Here is a 19,605-nt window from a genome sequence, read left to right as displayed (position 1 = left end):
GCCTGAGGCTGTAATTTGGCCCAGAGGCTGAGTAAATGGGGCTCAGCCCAAGAGAGAGGGAGGAGTCCTGACTCTAGTAAGTCCTCCACTGCTGGGAGGCTGAGTGTAGGTCAAAAACAAGATCTATAGTGGGCACAATGACATGCTGCTCCAGGGGGAGTGCAAGTCCCTATGAGACCCTGGAGCACCAGTCATGGTGTGTGTCATCCCAGCTCCCACAAATGGGTGGGTCACCTGCTAGTAGGGCCAGAAGGCAGGTGCCAGGAGCAAGAGTGGGGCTAGAGGCTCACAGGCCTGATGTAGAATACCCTCAACTGGTTAATACTGAGGCCAGGACCAGAACAGTCAAAAGGGCCAGGGGCCCACTGTGAGGGATGCCTAGAGCTGAGGGTCTGGGGTCCTGACTGGCCTTGGAAGTGAGGTCAGGGCCTGTGTGGCCAAAGGTTCTGGGGGGACCACGCAAGAGAGGGGAAATGGTTTCAGGGAGCTAGGCAGTCTGAATGAAGGCAGGGTATGCTGGTGGAATGGATGGGTCCTAGAGGGGTCTGAACTGGAGGATTCTGGGGCCCAGTGTGGGGCTGGTGAGAGTAACAGCTGGATGCCTTCTGCAAGACATGGGCTGCAGTGTAGGGGAGGTACAGAGCCACAGATAGTGCCCCCTGCCATCAGGGCAAGAATGGGCAGCCTCCCACCTTAATTAATTTCATAATCAATTAAGAACAAGGCATGGCAGATGAGTCAGCTGGGTGGCATGCCCAAAGGCAAGTGGAGAAACTAGTACTGTGGTTGGTTGGGGAGCCCTACTTTGCCTCACCCTTAAAATCACTAGAGGAACAGCAACTTTCTATGTGTGTCCTTCCACTTCATACAACCTGGGGATCTTTGCATAGAAAGGAAATCTGCTGGCTGTATATTCCTCTGTGATCCCCCTTATGCATAGAGAAATTGGTGTCTAGAAGTTGTTGGTTGTATATTCTTTACCCTTCTGTATAACTTGTGCATAGGGGACAATATACACTCTACAGCTTTGATCTCATAAGGTTGATGACCTAGCCTTCCCATCTTCCTGTACTTGGTGGGCTTCCTCTGGGTGAGTGGTGATCCTGAGTCATCAGTCCTAGAAACAGTGATGTTAACCGGTATAGCTGAATGCCAATCCTTTCCTTTAAAAATGGAACCCCAAACATGCGCGCTCTCTCTCTCTCATTTGGGGATTTTTTTTTTTTTTTTTAATCGAAGAAAAGCAGGATCCCTGGTAACTACATTCTGCCTACCTAAATTCCCAGCAAGTCCTATTAGATGTGGTAGCTCTGTCCTACATAAACCACAGTATGGCCAACCCTAATCATTTAAAAATTACTTCTTAAAATGTCACAACCTTTAAATTAATTTTTTGGTTCCTGCTGCCTTTTGCTCCCATTAGGTTTAGGTTATCATGATTTTTCTCTACTATCATGAAGACTAGAACATTTTTACAACTAGAAGCTAAGATCTACATATATAGATGAATTTAGCAGCTGGACCATTAAGAAAACACCAAATATAATTAAAGTTGGCAAGACTAAAATTGTTAACATTTATTAAAACTGTTAGCAACTGTACCCAGAGAAGTGGGTGCACTTCAGGAGCTGCAGAACTAATCCCGAAATATGCCTTTCCTTCTTTCCAAAGTTATGTTAATGCTAAAATAATAAACACCAAATTCTGCTATCCAGTACATGCCCATGGTTAACACTGAGATTGGTGAGAATCAGATGACCCTCTAAGGGCAGATTTGTCTATAATTTTGTTATAGCATTTTAGGTTCCTTGGCTCTCCTGGGTGCAATAGACTTGCAAAATTATTAATAACATTAGAGTGAACAAGAAAGCTATCTTAAATTATTTTCTACAAGATTAGAGAGATAGAAAATGACAATTTCTTAATAATATAACAAGATTAAAAGAAGACTGCTGAAATCCCATTTAACTGTAGATTACACTAACGCTGTTTCAGAAATGCCCATTATTAAGCCAAACTGATTAATAATACTGGCCATCATCTCTCTCATTTCTTTTCACCACTAACTCGGGTGACTTTAGTGGTGTTACCTCAGATTTCTTCAGTGCTAATTGAAATCAGAATCAAGTTCATCCTTAGGGAGGGGGAAAAAAAAGAATTTCCCCATCTTTCTGATGCATGGTAAAGACCTATCCATGTATAACTGTAATGCCAATCTTTCAAAATATGCCAATTAGTTCCCAAATCTGTATTTGGTCAGAAAAAATCTTCCTGATTATGCTCCCAACTTTCTTGATGAAGAATGATATTAATTTCATCAATTTAAGGTGGAAAAAATTAATATTATTCTTAAACATGCAGGTCCCACTACAAACCTCTAGATTAAGTTTTTCTTTGATTACCTGATCCCAACTTTCAGTATTAGTGTATTTGTCAAATATGTTGCTTAATACCAGACCTCTTCTATATGTCTATTTAGTACTCTTGCTCTCTGTGGCTAGGGGCAGAAGTTACACAAACTAGTTTAAGTGATCAGAAACTGATTTAAACCTGTAGCAGAACAGAAGCTCAGTGCACATAAACCAGTACCAAAATGACTGAAACTGGCTTAAGGTAAACCTGGTTGAATGTAGTATCACACTTAACTGATTTGGGTCAAATCGGTTTATGAAACTTGTCCCAGACCCCTTCCCAATTCAAGTTAAATTACAGTCCCCCAGCATGCTTTACAGCCCTGGGTTAGGTTGTGCTGTCTGTTCCAGACAGCAGAACTGGCCCTGCCCTCTGCTCCCTATCTGGAGCAGTGAGGACTGGCTGACAAGAGGATGGGAGGGACAAGCCTGGCTGGGGATGCAGCCCAGTCTGCACCCCCACCACCACCTGAGGCAAACCCTGGCTGGGGCTTGGGACCAGGGAGGGGAGTTAAACACCCCTCCCCACCCCCACTCTAACTGCTAGCTGCAATGTTGGACTACACATCCCTGAGGCACCTGGGAGCAAGAAGAGGAAGTGATGAGCAACCCTGGAGAGTCCTGCTGCTGTAATTCTGGACTGCAAATCCCAGAGACCTCCAGGCAGCAGGAACAGGATGTGAGCACAAAGGCAGAGACCCATGTTCTAGTGCTCCCCAGCTTTTGACCACAGCCAATGTAGCTGCATTTTCAGAATCAAAGGTAAATCTCTGTTCACTTGTGTTTCAATTTGATCTCTACAGATTAGACTAACCTGCAAAGACTAAATTGATTCAGCCTTGAGCTTTTTGACTCCCTGTATCTAGCCTATAAGTCCAGTGATAGCATCTGGTAAGGTAGGCTGTAATTTATGAAAGCTCATGCATCTCTGAATGAGTTAATCTAAGATCTTTGGCAGATGTTAGACTTAAAACAGGATTAACCAGTTAATCACATCGCAAAAAGTAACCCAGCCACATGTTCATTAAATTTAATAGTGTGATACCAAAGGAAATAAGTCAGAAAATTGTGCCACAACATATGTGAAATAATCTGACTGGTTTCCACTGTGCCTTAAATTGAATTTGTAGCAAAGTCCTTACCATGCAGCCCAATTCTGGCTACATGGTAGGATTCTGGGATCAGTCCCAATATAATCTTGAATTAACTCCAGAGCTGTCCTGGGTCTGAGCCAGTTGACTGGCAGTCGCAGCCTTGGGACCACACTAGAGAGAGGAACAGGTTCCACTGCACTATTAAGTGAAAGTGTGTCAGGGGCCTAGGATGCCACTTTGCCCCGTGTTCTTCTTGCATATTCATAATTTACCTATCAGTGACATGCGCTTTTTTCCCCTGCCCGTGGGAAAAAAAAAAGAAAAAAAGGAAATGTTTAATCACTTAAACTTCAATAAAGAAACTAGATGGAACAGCTTAAAATCAAACAACATGTATGAACCTAGTAATGCATCAAAAAGATTTTATTTGGAGTTTTCTTCAAGACCTGAGCTACTGGTTTGTTCTTTGAGGTTTTTCAGGTGTTGGAGTGAGGTAAGATGCAAATCAAAGATAGTTGATGCAAAAAAATGAATATAATTATGTACCTTCTTTTTTCTTTTGTGCTGTTGTATTAAATTGTATTTTATTTTCATAAACATTGAAGTGGAGAAACAGTACTACTATGCAATATAAAGCTAACAATGATTTACTTGGATTTTTGCCTGAGCAAGCAACTTCAGGATCAGATCTCCTACATCTCAGCTCTGAATCAAGATATCTGCCTTGCAGTTATTATAACCCACAGATATCAACTGTACTTGAGTATTTTGCCTTATGTTATTTGTTTCTCCCTTTTGTTAAATAGGCTAATAAATATAATGGGGACTTCAAATTCTCTTAAATTAGCAACAAACTATACCAACCACTTCTAGATATCACTGACAGTTACTCTGACTTGTTCCAATTTTACCTAGAACAGCTTTTTTTTCCTGGCTTATTTTAAAATCATTGGTGGCTTTTATCATGCTTTAAATAACACTACAGAAAGGGGATGCTAAACATAAATAAATGTTGGATCAATTTCTCCACTCAGTTTCACTCGCACCATACTAATTTTGTTATTCAATTTCATAGCAAGTCCTCTTTAACAGAAAAAGTAGTTCACTATTCAGAAACCTGAGAGTAATTTGAATGGCTATGTTTTATAATATATCACTGCATGCACTTTATTATTTATGTTGTTTTCTTATTAAAGAGGAGACTGGGAGATGAAATTCTGAAAGCCTGTTCTTGAAAGGTTTCCTGCTAGATTGCAGAAGCACATCAGCCCTGGATAACTCAAATCTCTCTCATACCTCAGAAAACCACCTGGATTCGGTGTACATCATTGGATTCCTTCATCATAGGAATTAGGACAAATACCAGATTTAGCACAGAATTTACTGACTTCTTAGCAAAATCTTCACACTTAAGTCTTGCTGTCATTTTAAATGAGTTCCATTGTAATGATGTATCTATTGACTAACAGTTTCTGAATACACTCTAGTTTCATTTGGTAGTTCCCTGAGAGTGTTTCATCACTGTTCTGATGTACAGTAACCTGATAAGCTTTAATTTAGCACCCGTATATCACCATTTAACCTTTACAGATGCCTACACACTACCATCAATGTAGCAGTTTTTGTAAAGATGGCATGCACACCAGTAGTTGACATGGATTTACCATGTATTTTTGCTACAAAATTACATTTTATGCCCTACAGTCTTGTTAAATCCTAGCTAACAGCAGTTTCATCATCCAAAGGGCTAGCTGTTTACAAATGATAAGGTTTCTAGGAAGATAAATTTATTTAAACAAATTCTACAAAATGGTCAAATTTAAGACATCAACATTATTGTTCACAGAAGTCTGGGATTGTATGATACATATGTCACTTTATTTAGTGAGGAAATATCTAGATAGCATTATGTTCCAAAATTGCATTCAATGGGGTTTTTTTTGGGGGGGGGGGGTTGGTAAAGAGAAACACGTGGTATATTCGTCATGTTAATATTTTTTCATTAATGTTATTTTAAAAGACTATCATGTTAGTAGAGAACATATACATATTAATGTACGTAAAATTTAAAAACTAATTTATTTATCAGGTGGAAAAGAGCATATGGGTAGCAATTAAAAAAGATATGCTGGTTCTATAATTAGATACTTTTGATTTTTACATTTTTGGCCTCCTGATTTTTATCACAGACATTATCAAAACACAAATCCAAAAGGTATGAAATAATTGTAAAGATGCTTATTGAAACAATGTCTGATTTAGGAACTTCAGTTTGCTTATAATGAAGGTGTACTTCCTGCTCTATAAGTCTTGCCTTCATATTTCAATGCAGTAATGTTCTATGAAGTATGAGTATTGTGAGCTTTATCTAGTAGTTTAATTCTGGTTGCTTCATGGCCATGTTCTGCTATTTTACTCAAAAACAAAAACAAACAATAATACTTCATTGTGCATGAAGTCCTACTGATTTTAATGGGGCTGCTCACATAGTAAAGGTGCTGCTATTCACTGTGCCACAACTGACCCAAGCTCTACTACAGACCACATCTGACAAAGTTCTTTGTTCTAAGCAAGCAACTAGAAAGGTAGAGCCTATTCTGCAAAAAATCCACTGGAGGTAGATTTTCGTTTTTAAGGGTAAATATTTAGGAGGTTAAATTGGGTTCAGAATGGCTGCCGGATTTTAAACTAGCCTGTCCTCTGCTGATCTTACACTTACAGACCCACTCTCAGTGACCAACAGTCAGTCTAAACCTGCAAGTTAACAGCAGTTCCACGAACACAAACTGGTCCAAAATAGCAGAACCTAGGTTAAGATGAGCCTGGATCTATGTCATATTAGACTTATTTGATTTAGATCAGTCTGGTGCATGGAACTTCTGTCCATCTCCTCTGTGCAAACCTGCTTTTTTCACCCCCTCTTTACCCACACTGGTCCATGTTTTTGCCCCCTGGCCCCTTGCTCCCCCTGCAGCCAGTGCTCTCAACCCCCATCCCGCAAGCTGCTCTGAGTGCAGCCACTTTTATCAGAATTTGCTGCTGGAGCTGAGCAAGTAAGCCCCAGTAGGTGGAGGGAAGGGGCGGGGGGCAGGCACAACCCATGGGTGGGGTTGGGGAGTCAGGTGTAACCCACAAGGAGTGGGGAAGAGGCACAAACCATGACAACCCCCACCCCACCCATGGGTTGTTCCTCCCTCTCACCTCTTGCAGATCACACCTGTCCCCCACCCCCTGTGGGTTGTGCCCGCTCACCCCATTCTTTGAAGGTCACACCTGCTCCCTCTCACCCATCACATTTTGTGCCTGGCCCCCCACCCCCACCCATGTGTTGTGCCTGACTTCCTACCTCACCCATGGGTCATGCCTGCCCCCTCATCCCACCCATGGGTTGGGCCTACTCACTCTACCCCTCGTGGGTTGCACCTGTCACTCTAGGCCAATGGTTAGAACCCCTCATCCTGACTTACCTGATATCAGGCAGCCATTTTGAATTGATTTAACCTCTCCCAAATATCTGCACTTAGCCTAAGGAGAGCTTCATTAAAATCAATGAGACTGTGCACAGGAGTTTGCCCATGCCCTTATGGACCCATGAAGGATGAGGGTTTCAGTGATACAAATGAGTTCTATCTAGGTGACATGAATGTGTCTTGGTAATATAGGTGACATGAAAGTTACATTTTCATATCATCTGGCAATTAGATATTTCAGTAAAAAAATCTTTCATGATTTGTTGCAGCTATGGAAATTCAATCAAGAAAGGCACACAAAGATGAGTATGATATCCAGGAAACCTGCCATAGAGGCCAGTGCAGCTGTAGCATAGTCAAGTAATTGGCATGTTGTATAAAATTGCAATATGTCCAGTAATGCATTCATAGCACGCACGCGCACACATCTCCACACATAAGCATGTATTCTATAAGACACATAAGTGATATCACATAAAATATTTGTTGATTTTAATTTAGAGCAGATTTAGTCTTATCGCAGTTCAAAATATTTTAGTGATTGATACTTAGAATCTTTTTCAATTCTTTCCTTATCTGATTGTAACAATATTGACTGCTTTTGCTTTTGTTCAGCCCACCAGCATTAAAAATATATATATCAGACCTAACAAACTATAGATCTTGATCATAATCATAACAGGAAAGAGCTATTTTCAGCAACATTGATTGGTTGCTAATCTATTTGTGTGCAGGTAGGTGCAGAGGGAATAAGCAAACACATTTTAGTAGGTTTTTTTTATTGTGAGTCATAGTGATGAGAAAACTTTGGATCCTGGAGTACCAGGAAGGAGTGTGCACAGTCTTATTGACTTTTCTACATCTGGTAGTAAAGCATAGCAATCATTTTCTTGAAGAAGTGGGGTGAAAACTTCAGTCCCTGAACTGATTAGTGTTTCCTAATCCAAAATTGTAAACACAAGCATATAGTATGACTTTTGCAAAAAAAAGGTATATTTATGTTAAACTGTCTATGACTGGCCTTTCCCACCGACACTAAAGAATTTCTTCACATGCACATATGTTTGGCTTGAGTGATTACAGCAACTGCTGAGTTGATTCAGAGCCATCACCCCGTGTAGAAACCTTCATTTAGTGACATCTTGAAGTTGGATAATGATTACAAAACCTGTTTAACTTTTCCTCAGTATATTTTTCATGAAAGGGCCTAGACTTTGAATAGCAAACATATGAATAGATATATCAAGTCCTGGAACCATAATACTTATGAGCAAGGATCCTGGTTTTCTCTGATACTCCCCCACCTCAATTTTTGGATTTAAAAAAGTAACTCATGATTTTTCCATGATTAAAGTGAAACGTCACTATATTTAATATCTATATATATAATATATTAGAAGTGTTTCATTTTAATCATGGAAAAATGTGGATTTGGGGTTACTTTTTTATCTGAAAATTGGGAGTGGTGGGACCATTTATCAGAGAAAACCAGGATCTTTGCTTATAAAGTATAAACCTATGAAGTTATGTCTTTCCAAGTCTGGCTGGCTGAAACTGTAGCTGAGAGGTGTGGCCTGTCCCTATTCACTTAACTATGGTGTTGATTCTAGAGTGTAATGATGATAATTGAGCAATCAACACTGGTAAGCTGTGTGTTAAAACCCCCCCAGCAAAACAACACTCCCCCCCAAAAACACACACAACACAAGAAAGAGGGAGGATTAACTGAAGACCACTAAAAAGATATAAACCAATCTCCCTCCTCAGCATCACCTACAAACTCTACAAACATCTTATCCTGCAGTGAATTTCAGCCTTGGTAGATTCTAAACTTACATAAGACCAAGCAGGTTTTAAATTGGGTCAATCCCGCGCAGGTCAACTACTAAAACTCACACAGCATATTGAAGATAGTTTCCAACAGAAGTTGATCACTGGTGTTGACTGATCTGCTGCATACAATACTGTCCAATACTACATCACAATCCACAAACTGTACCTAATGACTGATGTAGATCTAAGCCAGACCAGCCACAGCTTCTTGGAGAACAGGCACTTCTACATGGAACTAAATGACCAGAAAAGCAGATAGCACTCCCAAAAGAACAGCTTAACACAAGACAGTGTGCTCACCCCACTTTTATTCAACATCTACATTACTGATCAACCACTTCCTGTGAAATGTCAGCGTTTTGTCTATGCTAATGATCTCTGTATTACCACACAGCGGAAGAATTTTGAGGACACAGAGAAGATCCAGGAGAAGGCACTGAATGAGATGTCAGATTATTACCTAAATAATTATCTCAAACCCAACCCTGGGAAAACCCAAATATGCGCTTTCCATCTCAGAAACCAGGATGCAGAATGACACCTGAATGTCACCTAGGGTGACCAGAATCTTGAACATCAGAAACACCTGGTCTACTTAGCGATAACACTGGACTGTACATTTTGTTAGAAGAAGCACATATTAGATACCAAAGCCAAGGCTAATACATGAAACAGCATTCTGCATAAGTTTGCAAATTCCAAGTGGGAACCACATCTATCCATCCACCCTATGCACTTCTGCCTTAGCACTTCATTTCTCTGTGGCTGAATATGCCGACACCACTTGGGGACACTCAAATCACAGTAAACATTGACACCACCCTTAATGATATATACAAAATTACAACTGCCACCTGGACATTGTTATGAGCTTTTCCTGTCGCTTTGGAATAAGCTCATTTTTTAGGGGTACGCTTCTGGGGTCTCTGTAATTCTATCAATGTGCTGCTTGTGTCACTTGTGTTTCTATATGGAGCTGTCTCTCTCCCTTCTGCAAGTTCTCACCCCCAATGGAGCTACCTTGCAGGATTTAGTTTCAATGGGGCTGGGTTCCTCCAACCACTAAATCATATATGTGCACACACACAGATTAATAGGGCATGCCTGAGCCAGGCTGGATTATCAGCATATACAGGCTGACCCCCTCATATGCCGTCGACCCACTTCATCAAAGCAACAATAAAATGCATTCAGACACATGCACACAAGCTAATAGAGTATGTCTGAGTGTGCCGGGTTATTCAACATTGACAGGCTGACACCCTCATATGCCTCAAACTCAGCTCATGAGGGCAACGATAAAACACAGTCAGACATAAACACACCAGTTAATAGAGCATATCTGAGTCAGGCCAGGTTACTCCACATTTCCAGCTGATACCCTTATATGCCTTGAACTCAATTCATCCCCCTGACTCCCTTCCAATCTCCTGTTACAATGATCGTAGTAGTAACTCACTTGATGAACAGACCCTACAGTAGTTTGGGGCATTACAGGGATCTTTGGCATAGGTAAAAGAAGCACTGCTGCAGAGCAAATGGGGAGGTCAAGGAGCAGGAAGAGTAAATGAGGTTCAGAGAGAGAGTGTAGCAACCAGCTTGACCATAAAGTTATGCATTGCCAGGTATATAAACTTATGATGATTCCACTAGTAATAGCCATACAAGAGAGACAAATAAACAAAGCATGTACAATATTACATGGTTTCAACTGGGTGTTTAGGGAAGTCTAACTCAAATTTAATCAGCAAAAGTCAGGGTTGAAAAGCTGTGTCAGGTTTAGAAAACTGTGCCTGGAGCAAGAAAGCAACAGTTAGGTTCCCATTTCCTGCTATGCCTCACTGCAGCGGTGCTCATTCATACTTTCTCTGCCAAATAGTGCCTGGTGGATCACCAGTAAAAATGCATTTTTACCTCTTGGTTACACCTGGGCTTTGGGGCTTGAAAAAAGCTTTCAGTGCATGTCAGGGTCTATTTGGATTAGGGTTTGCATCCGGTAGATCTGACAAAACATACTAGCCTCTCTCAGGAAAGTGATGCAATCCCTTGCAGGATGGGGTGTTAATTACCCAGATGTATAGTCCACGCAATGTAACACAGACTGATATGCCCCCAACATCAATAGGGGGTCCCAACCCTGGTACCTCTGCTTCATTCTGGGTCTCTGGCATAGGGGTTGGAGAGTGCTTGGAAGGCTTGAGGTCAGTGGGGAGCATTAATAAATCAGTGTCATCATTCTTCAATCTGGACAATCATTGAGCTAACAGCATGCTGAGTATTAGAGTTGGCAACTATATCCTTCCCCATGAGTGTGCCCCAACTTACCAAGGAGCCACATTAGATTCTTCCTTCAGCTATAAATGTCATATTCAGAAGGTCTGCAATAAATTCTCTGCATGGGTAGCTGCCTTAAGGCGTTTGGCTAGCATGACATGAGATGCCAGCTTCACGTGCTCAGAACCACTGCACTTGCAATGTTATATGCCCCAGCAGATTACTGTACTCTGGTATGGTCCAGAAGTTGTTGCATTTAAAAACTCAACACTGTACTTAACAGTGTACATGTATATTTTCTTTGTATAGTGTCTAGCTTAGCAAGGAAGTGAATAAAGAAAACAATTTAATCCAGGATTTCTAAAATTATACTTTTTTTTCTTTTCAGGGGGTAGTTCTAAGGTTTGAGAATTCTTCCAGGGAAATTAAGGAAATTGCCTATATGTGTACCTGAATCTGTACTGAAAACAGAGTACAGTGTGGCACTTAACTTAGTTGCTAGAAAATCAGTTTTGTGAGCCTCCAACTCATACTAACGAACAGTTACTCATGGGATAATTCACACCTACTTGACTGGAACTAATCCTTTGATTGAAAGAATGCCAGAATCATTTCTCCCCAAGGTAAGTAAAGGGTTTTCATTTCAGTCTTTTTCCTTGGAGCATTAATGTATGTGAAAAAAACAAAAAACAAAACAAAAACAACAACATATGTGTTACACTGACTGTCATTTGAATGCTTTAGGAAGCTCTGCATGGGGATGCTTCTTACTGATCAAAGAAAAAATGTATAAAATAGCCAAAAGAACTGTCTGCAATTCAGAGAGCTTTACTTATCAAACCCTGTATCAGCTAGAAGGAATTACGTATAATAGTCACCCAAAGAGTTCTGTAGCTATGATGGAACAACACATTTTGGACTAAATCCACGTGCATGTACAAAGTCTATATGCAACCTGTGTAAACTTGTGCTGACCAGGGAAATTTTATGAACATCCTCAGCTCAGTGCACCAATATATGTCCCTATTGATTTTTACACATCTACAGGAATGTATAAACCAATTCCTTCTTTGTCTTTTGAGAAATATATTTTTAAACTCAGTAGGCTCTCTCCATTTTTTAGAGTTACAAGAAAGGGAGCAAGAGGAGTTTAGACGAGTAGATGCATCTTTTTGGAAATAAATAACAAGTAACAAAAAGAAACACTTTGAACCATGTAGAAACTATGGGCCAAATTCTGTCATCCTTATTCACACAAATCGATACCTTATTCCTCAAGTCTTCCTATCAAGTTGAATGATACTATGTGGGTATGTCTACACAAGACTAATCTACTGTGCAGTAAATTGTCACCATTTAACCATGAGTAGCAGATACTGGCAGTAAATTAGGTTAATGCAGAGTGTTACTGGCAATAAATTAATGCATAGATTAACTGACCACTCCTTGGAGTGATTAGTTATTCTTGCAGCTATTGTCCTATTCTTTTTTAATCTTTCACTTGTCTCATGAATCAGTTGTTTATATTCCCTCTACCGATTCACTTCCACTTCCCCTCATACTTATTTTCTCATATTGTTTTCTTGTTTTCTATTATCTTTTTAATGTTTCTGAAAGCAGAAGGAAAACAAATTCCTGATTCTCTCTCTCATATTTGACAAGATAAAGCAAAGGAGAATTATCACTAAAACAAGTTTTAGTTCTTCCAGACACAGGGAACACTACTGGAATTTTCTTTCATTTTGAATTCAAAAGTTCTTGAGATTAGTTTTTAGCCATTTGTTGGATCAAGAATTGACGAAGTCTCTGTCACCTTTGACAAACTTAGCTCATGTGTCTGGAACAACAAGCTCTGAAATGTGATAGACAAGCCTGCGTCTGTCTATCAGTCTTGTGTCCTCAGTACCCTCCTTTATGACTGTGTAAGCTGGTTCATGTACACCAAAAAGGAAGGGAAATTGACCAGCTTCTACCTTCTCTGTCTCAGAAAAAAAAAATCCTTAGAGTTACTTGGTACCAATGGATCATCAACAACGAGATCCTTGAGATGACCAGTCTATAGTCTATGCAGACTATGTTGGATGTTTACAGGCTTCACTGGCTGGGATATATAGAGCACATGCCTCAAGATCCTCTTCTGAAAGCTGTGCTGTTTGTCCAACTCAAGAACCTTCTGCAACACAGAGGAAGGACAAAGCTCCAATACAGCAACAAGGCCAAGCAAGGTGTCAAGAAATTCCACATTCCTTCTGACAATTAGGAGAACCCTGCCCACAACTGCTTAGTGTGAAGATGACAGATCAAAGCTGGTGCAGTTACTATGAAGAGCTATCAGAGACCCTAGGATAAGGCCCTTGGGTAAGCCGCGAAGCAAAGTGTGCTTCAATCTCCATCTGACAAGTAGATCTGTAGCCACTGTGGGAAGGCTTGCTGCTCAGTCATCAGGCTCTTCTCCCACACCACTGCCAAGCACCATTGACTGACTGGCTTCATCGCATTTCCTTTCATCTGCCAAGTTGTTCGACATTTGAATCAAGGTGTTTGCTTTTAAATCCCTATGAAATTCATTTTCAGTTTTGAGATATTGTTAGTTCTAAAACACTTAAAGGTGGATCTGGACCTAACACTTTAAATTCCATATTATGCCAAAGTTTGGAAATAGGGATACGTATTTTGATAGTTAATTTCATTTTGTGCCCACCTCTGGTACTGCATATATTAATTACATAAGATATTGGATTAGTGTAGAGTACTCTCAGCTAAAGCTAAAAAATTAGTAAGATGTCATGGTTCCTACATGTAATGGAAATACGATCTGTTTCAAAGATTCAACTAGTTAATAATTATCCGTCAGTTTCATATGAGTAGCTTCAAGGATTTAATGTGAATATGTCTGAAGACAAGTATATTCCTGGTGCATCCAGAATAATGGAGTCTTTTTTCCAGGGTATTAGGGCATTTTATCTATAAACTGTTTTGTTAATCCTTACTATTACAAAAAAACAGTATACCACTATGTCACTGAATTGTAGTTGAGTAAGTCCTCTGTTTTAACCGTATTTTATTATCTAAAAGCTTTTTTGGTTGGAGGTGGTGGAAGTAGGCAAGGGAAGAAAGAGAGAAAGAGCATGAGAGCCTTTATGTACTTATTTTGGAATGAAAAAAATAATATAAAGTCTGTGCCAAGCTTAGGTTTTCTTAGATGCATAGCTTTACTATTTCTGTAGTCAAAAGAGATCCATCACATGTGCATTAGGACCTGGTTACAATTCACAGTGGGTGTTTCTAAATGAGATGCCATAATTTGCAGTAGCCTATTCTACTGCACATTACCACATAATGGCAAAAACTGTGCTAATGTGCATTAGAACTAGTCTACTATGCATTGAGCATCACAAAAAAACCATTTGCTTTTCCTACTACACATTAGTGAAGGCACTAAACTTAATGCACAGTTGCAAATGTGCATTAATGAATGTGTAGATGATCCCACTGTGCTCCCACTATAAGCCACAGAAATGTTGATCAGTGTTAATTCTAGGTTGAGTTTAGAGCAGTCACAATTCAGGGCAGCCTGAGCCTGAAGGACTGAAACTTAAGAATCCCCCATTCTGGGCTTTTCCCCTACCCCCAAGGTCTCCCCAGTTGCCCTTTGGGGTCCAGTGTGCTCAATCTGAACCAGTGGGGCAGCGGGGGTGCATGAAGTATTTACACTAGGGTGAAGCCCAGTGTGGCTGCACCTTCATATAACAGGAACTGGTTAACATGGATCAGAAATAATCCAGCTCTGGAGTGGCATAACTTTTGAGCCTCATAATGAGTGCTTAAAACCAGGGACAATTCAGGGGTTAAGACCTCAGAAGCCACCAAAAATTAGCAAGTAACAAGGCCCTTTGAAAATGTTTTCCAGCTCCTAGGCACTTAGAAAGGCTACTGAAGACAGTTAGCTCTGTTCCTTTCTTTGCCATTACAGGCCATTCAGAGGTAATTAGAGTTATTTTAAATAGGTTTGAAAATGTAAAAACCAGGTGCATGCCTGCCTCAAGTTACTTAGTTAGCTTTAATGGGAAAAAGATTAAGCCTCCATATTGAAGCTTTTACCCTTTTCTAGATTTACCCACTGGAGAATTCCTAGGAAGAGAAGTCTCAAATGAAGCCTGTGTTGTCAGGGCGGGAATGTTTCTTTATTCACTAATGAACTAGAAAAATGTGGGACTTCAAAGAAGTTCCACTCCATTTCACTCAGATCTTTTAGCAGTCTATAGACTCTCAACAACACATCTGATGAAGTATCACTACAAAAGTATTGGCAAAGCTTCTATTTTTAACTCCATGTCAAAAATACAGTCATAATGATCACTGTTTTTTGGGGTTAGAGATATTATAATAAATCTTTGCCTCACTGGGGCAAAGATTTATGGGCAAATATCTCTTTGGGGATGGTGTTTTTCATCAAATCTCCCTGAGCTGAGATTCATCCCTTTCCAGATTTATTTGTGAAAGGGTGACCCATTGCCCAGGATTTAGAGATAAAGTTTTAGCCTCTCTAATGTTCATTTTAGGGGCCATTGGCACAAATTGGGCTTATCTTTCCCAGACACGAACACAGAATGCATATACTTGGTCTTTAACAAATAATAAATAATAATGCGAGTCTGTCTGCTGTTTGTAGGTTCAGTGCCTCTGATAAGGACTACAGAGGGATACCTTGAAAAAAGTCTGGGAAGGCTTAATTCTTTTATATTTAAAGCCATTAGCCAAACTGTTTATCACTTCCAGCCATCTCTGCAGCTGAATTTTTTTTTGCGTTAAGAAAGAAGAGAGAGTGAAAGCTAGACATTGGTTCTGTATATCTGGAAACATTAGTTTCTTATGGTCTAATTCATTAATTACTGAGTGAACTTCCCAGCCAGAACTCTATTCTCTTTTCTCTCCCCTTAGTAAATAGTAAGTGATGGCCAGGAATCCTGACTTTCTCCAATATAAAAAAATCCCTCACTTTCAGTTTAAAAAAGTAACTCCAAATCCATATTTTTCCATGAGTTAAATGAAACACTACTAATATAGAGATATGTATATAGTTACAGTATAGTAAAAAATGTTACTTTTTTAAACAAAAAATTAGGGATTTTTTTTAATTAGAGAAAACCAGGATCCCTGGTGATGGCACATATCTCATGTGTTGTGCTACTTGTCCCTGGGGAAAAGCCCATGCCATGCACACTCTGGCTTTCAGCAGGTTACCCTGGGTGAGGTATGGGAGGCTGGGGCCAAGAAGCCTTACCTGGGGTCCTGAGAGCCTCTGGGAGCTGCAGTTGTGGTGCTCCTGCAGCAGGAAGCCTGCTTGGCAGCTGGAATGTGACTCCAGCCAGCCAGGCTTTGGTTTTAGGTGGTATGCACTACCTCACTTTTTCCTGAGCGGTGCACAGAGCCCTGCCACATATGCCGCCCCACTATTTTTTGACCTTGAGATAGACAAAGCAGTAGTGTGAGGAATACTTGTTGCAAAGTAGTAGCATGGAAAATGCCTATGTATGCAGTGTGTGACACCACAGATGGGTCTGCAGCATCACTTCCACACATCCATGCTCATCTGGATGCACCCCTACAGTGCTTTCACTCAGTCTACAAATATAGGCAGAGAAGCTATCCAGAAGTAACTTCCACACAAGGAAAATGTAAGGTATGTTAAAGGGAGGAATTACTCTTCCAGCTCCTTTGTGTAAAAACTATCACTATTACCCAAAGTCTCAGGATAAGGACCAGCTGTTCTTGGTGACCTTTCTAGATTTACCAACCAACTTTGGTAACAATGTGTCAAGGCCTCTAATCAAGCATGCCCAGCTGGGCCAAGCACTTGAGCTCTCACACCTTTCTCTGATTCCTGGCTAATGAGATTACCCCAGTTTTCTGCAACTGGACTGGCTGCTGAAAGCACTGCTCCCTCCTTTTAAGCATACCTTCAGTCTCAGGAAGGAGAGAAAAGAGAATTGGCCATGTATGTGCACAAGGTCAGGTAAGTTATAAAATGTTAATAGGGCAAATAACATAACTAATGGGTACAAGGAAGAGGTGCTCTCTTTTATCTTTTAGCCCAATAGATGAGTGGTAGAAGTACTTATCCAGGGAGCTAGAGATTCAGATTCTAGGCCTCTTCTAACTCAGAGGGGACTTGAACCTGCACCTTCTGCAAAGTGCTGTAACTACAAAGCTATAGGCCGGGTATTCGCCAGACTTCTTCAGTACTCCTCTTAACTGCAGACAGAAGTTCAATTCCTTGCTGTAGCTCATGGTGCTTCACAGGAAGTGCTCTGAGTGAGCAGGGATCCTGGTTTTTTCTAATTCCCATTTTTTTTAATTAAGCAAAGTAACCCCAAATCCACATTTTCCATGATTATAATGAAACACCACTATAAAATGAAATCAGATGCACGCGTGCACGCACACACACACACACACACACACATACATAATCACAGAAAAATGAAGATGTACTTGTTTTTAATAAGAATATTGGGGATTTTCTTTTTATTGGGGAAAACTAGAATCACTGGCCATGAGTTACAGCAATTCCCCCAGACTCAACAGACACTTGCTGTTGAGTCCCAGGGCTTGGGGGATCCCGCTGCAACTTGAAGCTGGTATGAGCTCCCCTAGCAACACCCCTCCTACCTCCAGCCCTAGTACTATCTTCAGAATGGGAGCTGGGGGAGGGAGCAGAGGGAGTTCCATCTGGAGTTTTTTTTAGCCAACACTACAGGGTGGAGTGGGTAGATTGGAGCTCCCTCACCTCAGGAACAATAAAGTTGTGTGTTTTCCCTTTAAGGCCCATCAGCTGTGGTATTAGAAGTAGTTTCTGTAAAAACCCCACTTATATGAGGATATTATTTCTTTTTTGTTCAGAATATGCTGAGTTGAATCTTGATTCAATCTCAAAGTTCCTTTCCAGTGTATCAGGCAAATTGTATCCCTAAATGGCAAAAAGAGGAAAAAAATCCTAATTTAAAATAGTATAAATTAAGGCAATATATGACACCTCAAAATCAGCGGTGCTTAAACTTCCGGCCCCAAAGACCAGCAGAGAAGTGCAGGGCCAGTCCACAGGCTTGACTCGGCATAGGTTGCACATGGGGTCAGTCTGCAAGGATAGTTCAATAAGCAAACCTGGCTGCACAAAACAGCCCAATCTCATAAATGGCCTTACCCCACATGTCATATGTGTCATCCCCACCAAGGATACAATCAAGCATGCAGAGCCATGTTGTGTAGTTGTGGGTTTTTCCATGGGTCCAAAAATGTGATAGCAAGGGACCAGCAATACACACTACCACTGATCTCCTGCCACCAAATGGGAAACCCACAGGTTGGATGATATGGCCTCATAGGGTAGATCTGGTCTACAGGCCAGAGGTTGAACACCACTGCTCTAAATTTACTTATATGTTCCATAAAATGTAGATAAATGAATGTACATTTTATTTAGATATTTGACTTCCATGTATAATATATTTACCCAAACCCAGAAGAAATTCAGATTTAAGACAATCCTCCAATACTAAGTTTCAGGACATGGAGAATTATAAATTTATAATTTTCCATGTCTATAATATAATTATTGGAAGGTTTTCTTACATTTGTACCCTCCCACCCCCCACCCCAGAAACATGGCTGCAGCAGGAAAACAGTGGATGAAAGAAGGCAGGCAGTGAAGAAAGAAGAGGCAAGAAAAACAGACCCTAATAGACAGTCGGAGGGCAGCAGCAGTGGGGGGAAGAAAATGGGGAAGAAAGCAGAGGTCATAGGGCAGGTTGCAGGGAGGCATCTGCAGGTATCTGCCCCCTCCTACTGCTTTTCCTAGCTGATATGGGATCACATGGAGCCCCAGAGTCACTCCTGACTTGCTCCTGCTCCACACTGCCAGGGGCAGGGCTTGGTTAGGGACAGTGCATGGGTTCCTCCTTCACTGCCCAGCTCCTCTCCTCCTTCCCCATCTCCCTCACTGTTCAGGAACAGACTGGAAGGATTAATCTGTCATCTGGGAGTAGTTGGGAGTGGATGTGCAGGGAACCCAGTTTGGCTATGGACTGCAGCAGCAGTGTAAAGGTTCCTGCTTCCACAGTCTGCTCTCTGCCACTAAGGAAGACAGGGGAGGGGAGCTGGGCAAGCTGGGATCCTTGCAAAGCCCTCCCTTCCAGCTTCCAGCTGGAGGAGTCTGATACTCAATTCTAAGATGAGGCTTTGATTTCCACATGGGGGGGCGAGGAAGAGAACCTCTTCTTGGAATCAAATAACTATGGTAGTATAAAAAATGAGTATAGAATGGAATTAGACAAGGAAATATATCTAATTCATTCTTGACTCCAGCCTTTGACACAGTATCCCACCCCATACTGGTGAACAAATTAAGAGGCTGTGACTTGGATGATTACCCAGTGGGTGGCAAATTGAGTAGAGGGTTATATCCAAAAAGTGGTGGTGGATGGGTTGGTATTGACCTGGAAGGACGTGGGCAGTGGTGTCCTG

At 40.9% G+C, this 19,605-nt stretch overlaps 1 long non-coding RNA gene across 1 annotated transcript in view; it reads left to right on the top strand.

The window, feature by feature from the left end:
* Window positions 1–16,913: 16,913 nt before the first annotated feature.
* LOC109306085 overlaps window positions 16,914–19,605 on the top strand; it is a 9,790-nt gene continuing 7,098 nt past the window's right edge. The window contains exon 1 of the long non-coding RNA XR_002099842.1: window positions 16,914–17,098. This is a non-coding gene — a long non-coding RNA (uncharacterized LOC109306085). The remainder of the gene's footprint in view (window positions 17,099–19,605) is intronic.

Source organism: Crocodylus porosus, unplaced genomic scaffold, assembly GCF_001723895.1.
Source record: "Crocodylus porosus isolate Cpor-Errol unplaced genomic scaffold, CroPor_comp1, whole genome shotgun sequence".
NCBI classification, from domain to species: Eukaryota; Metazoa; Chordata; order Crocodylia; family Crocodylidae; genus Crocodylus; species Crocodylus porosus.
Note: the sequence above shows the minus strand (reverse complement) of the source record. Positions and strands in the feature narration are given on the sequence as shown.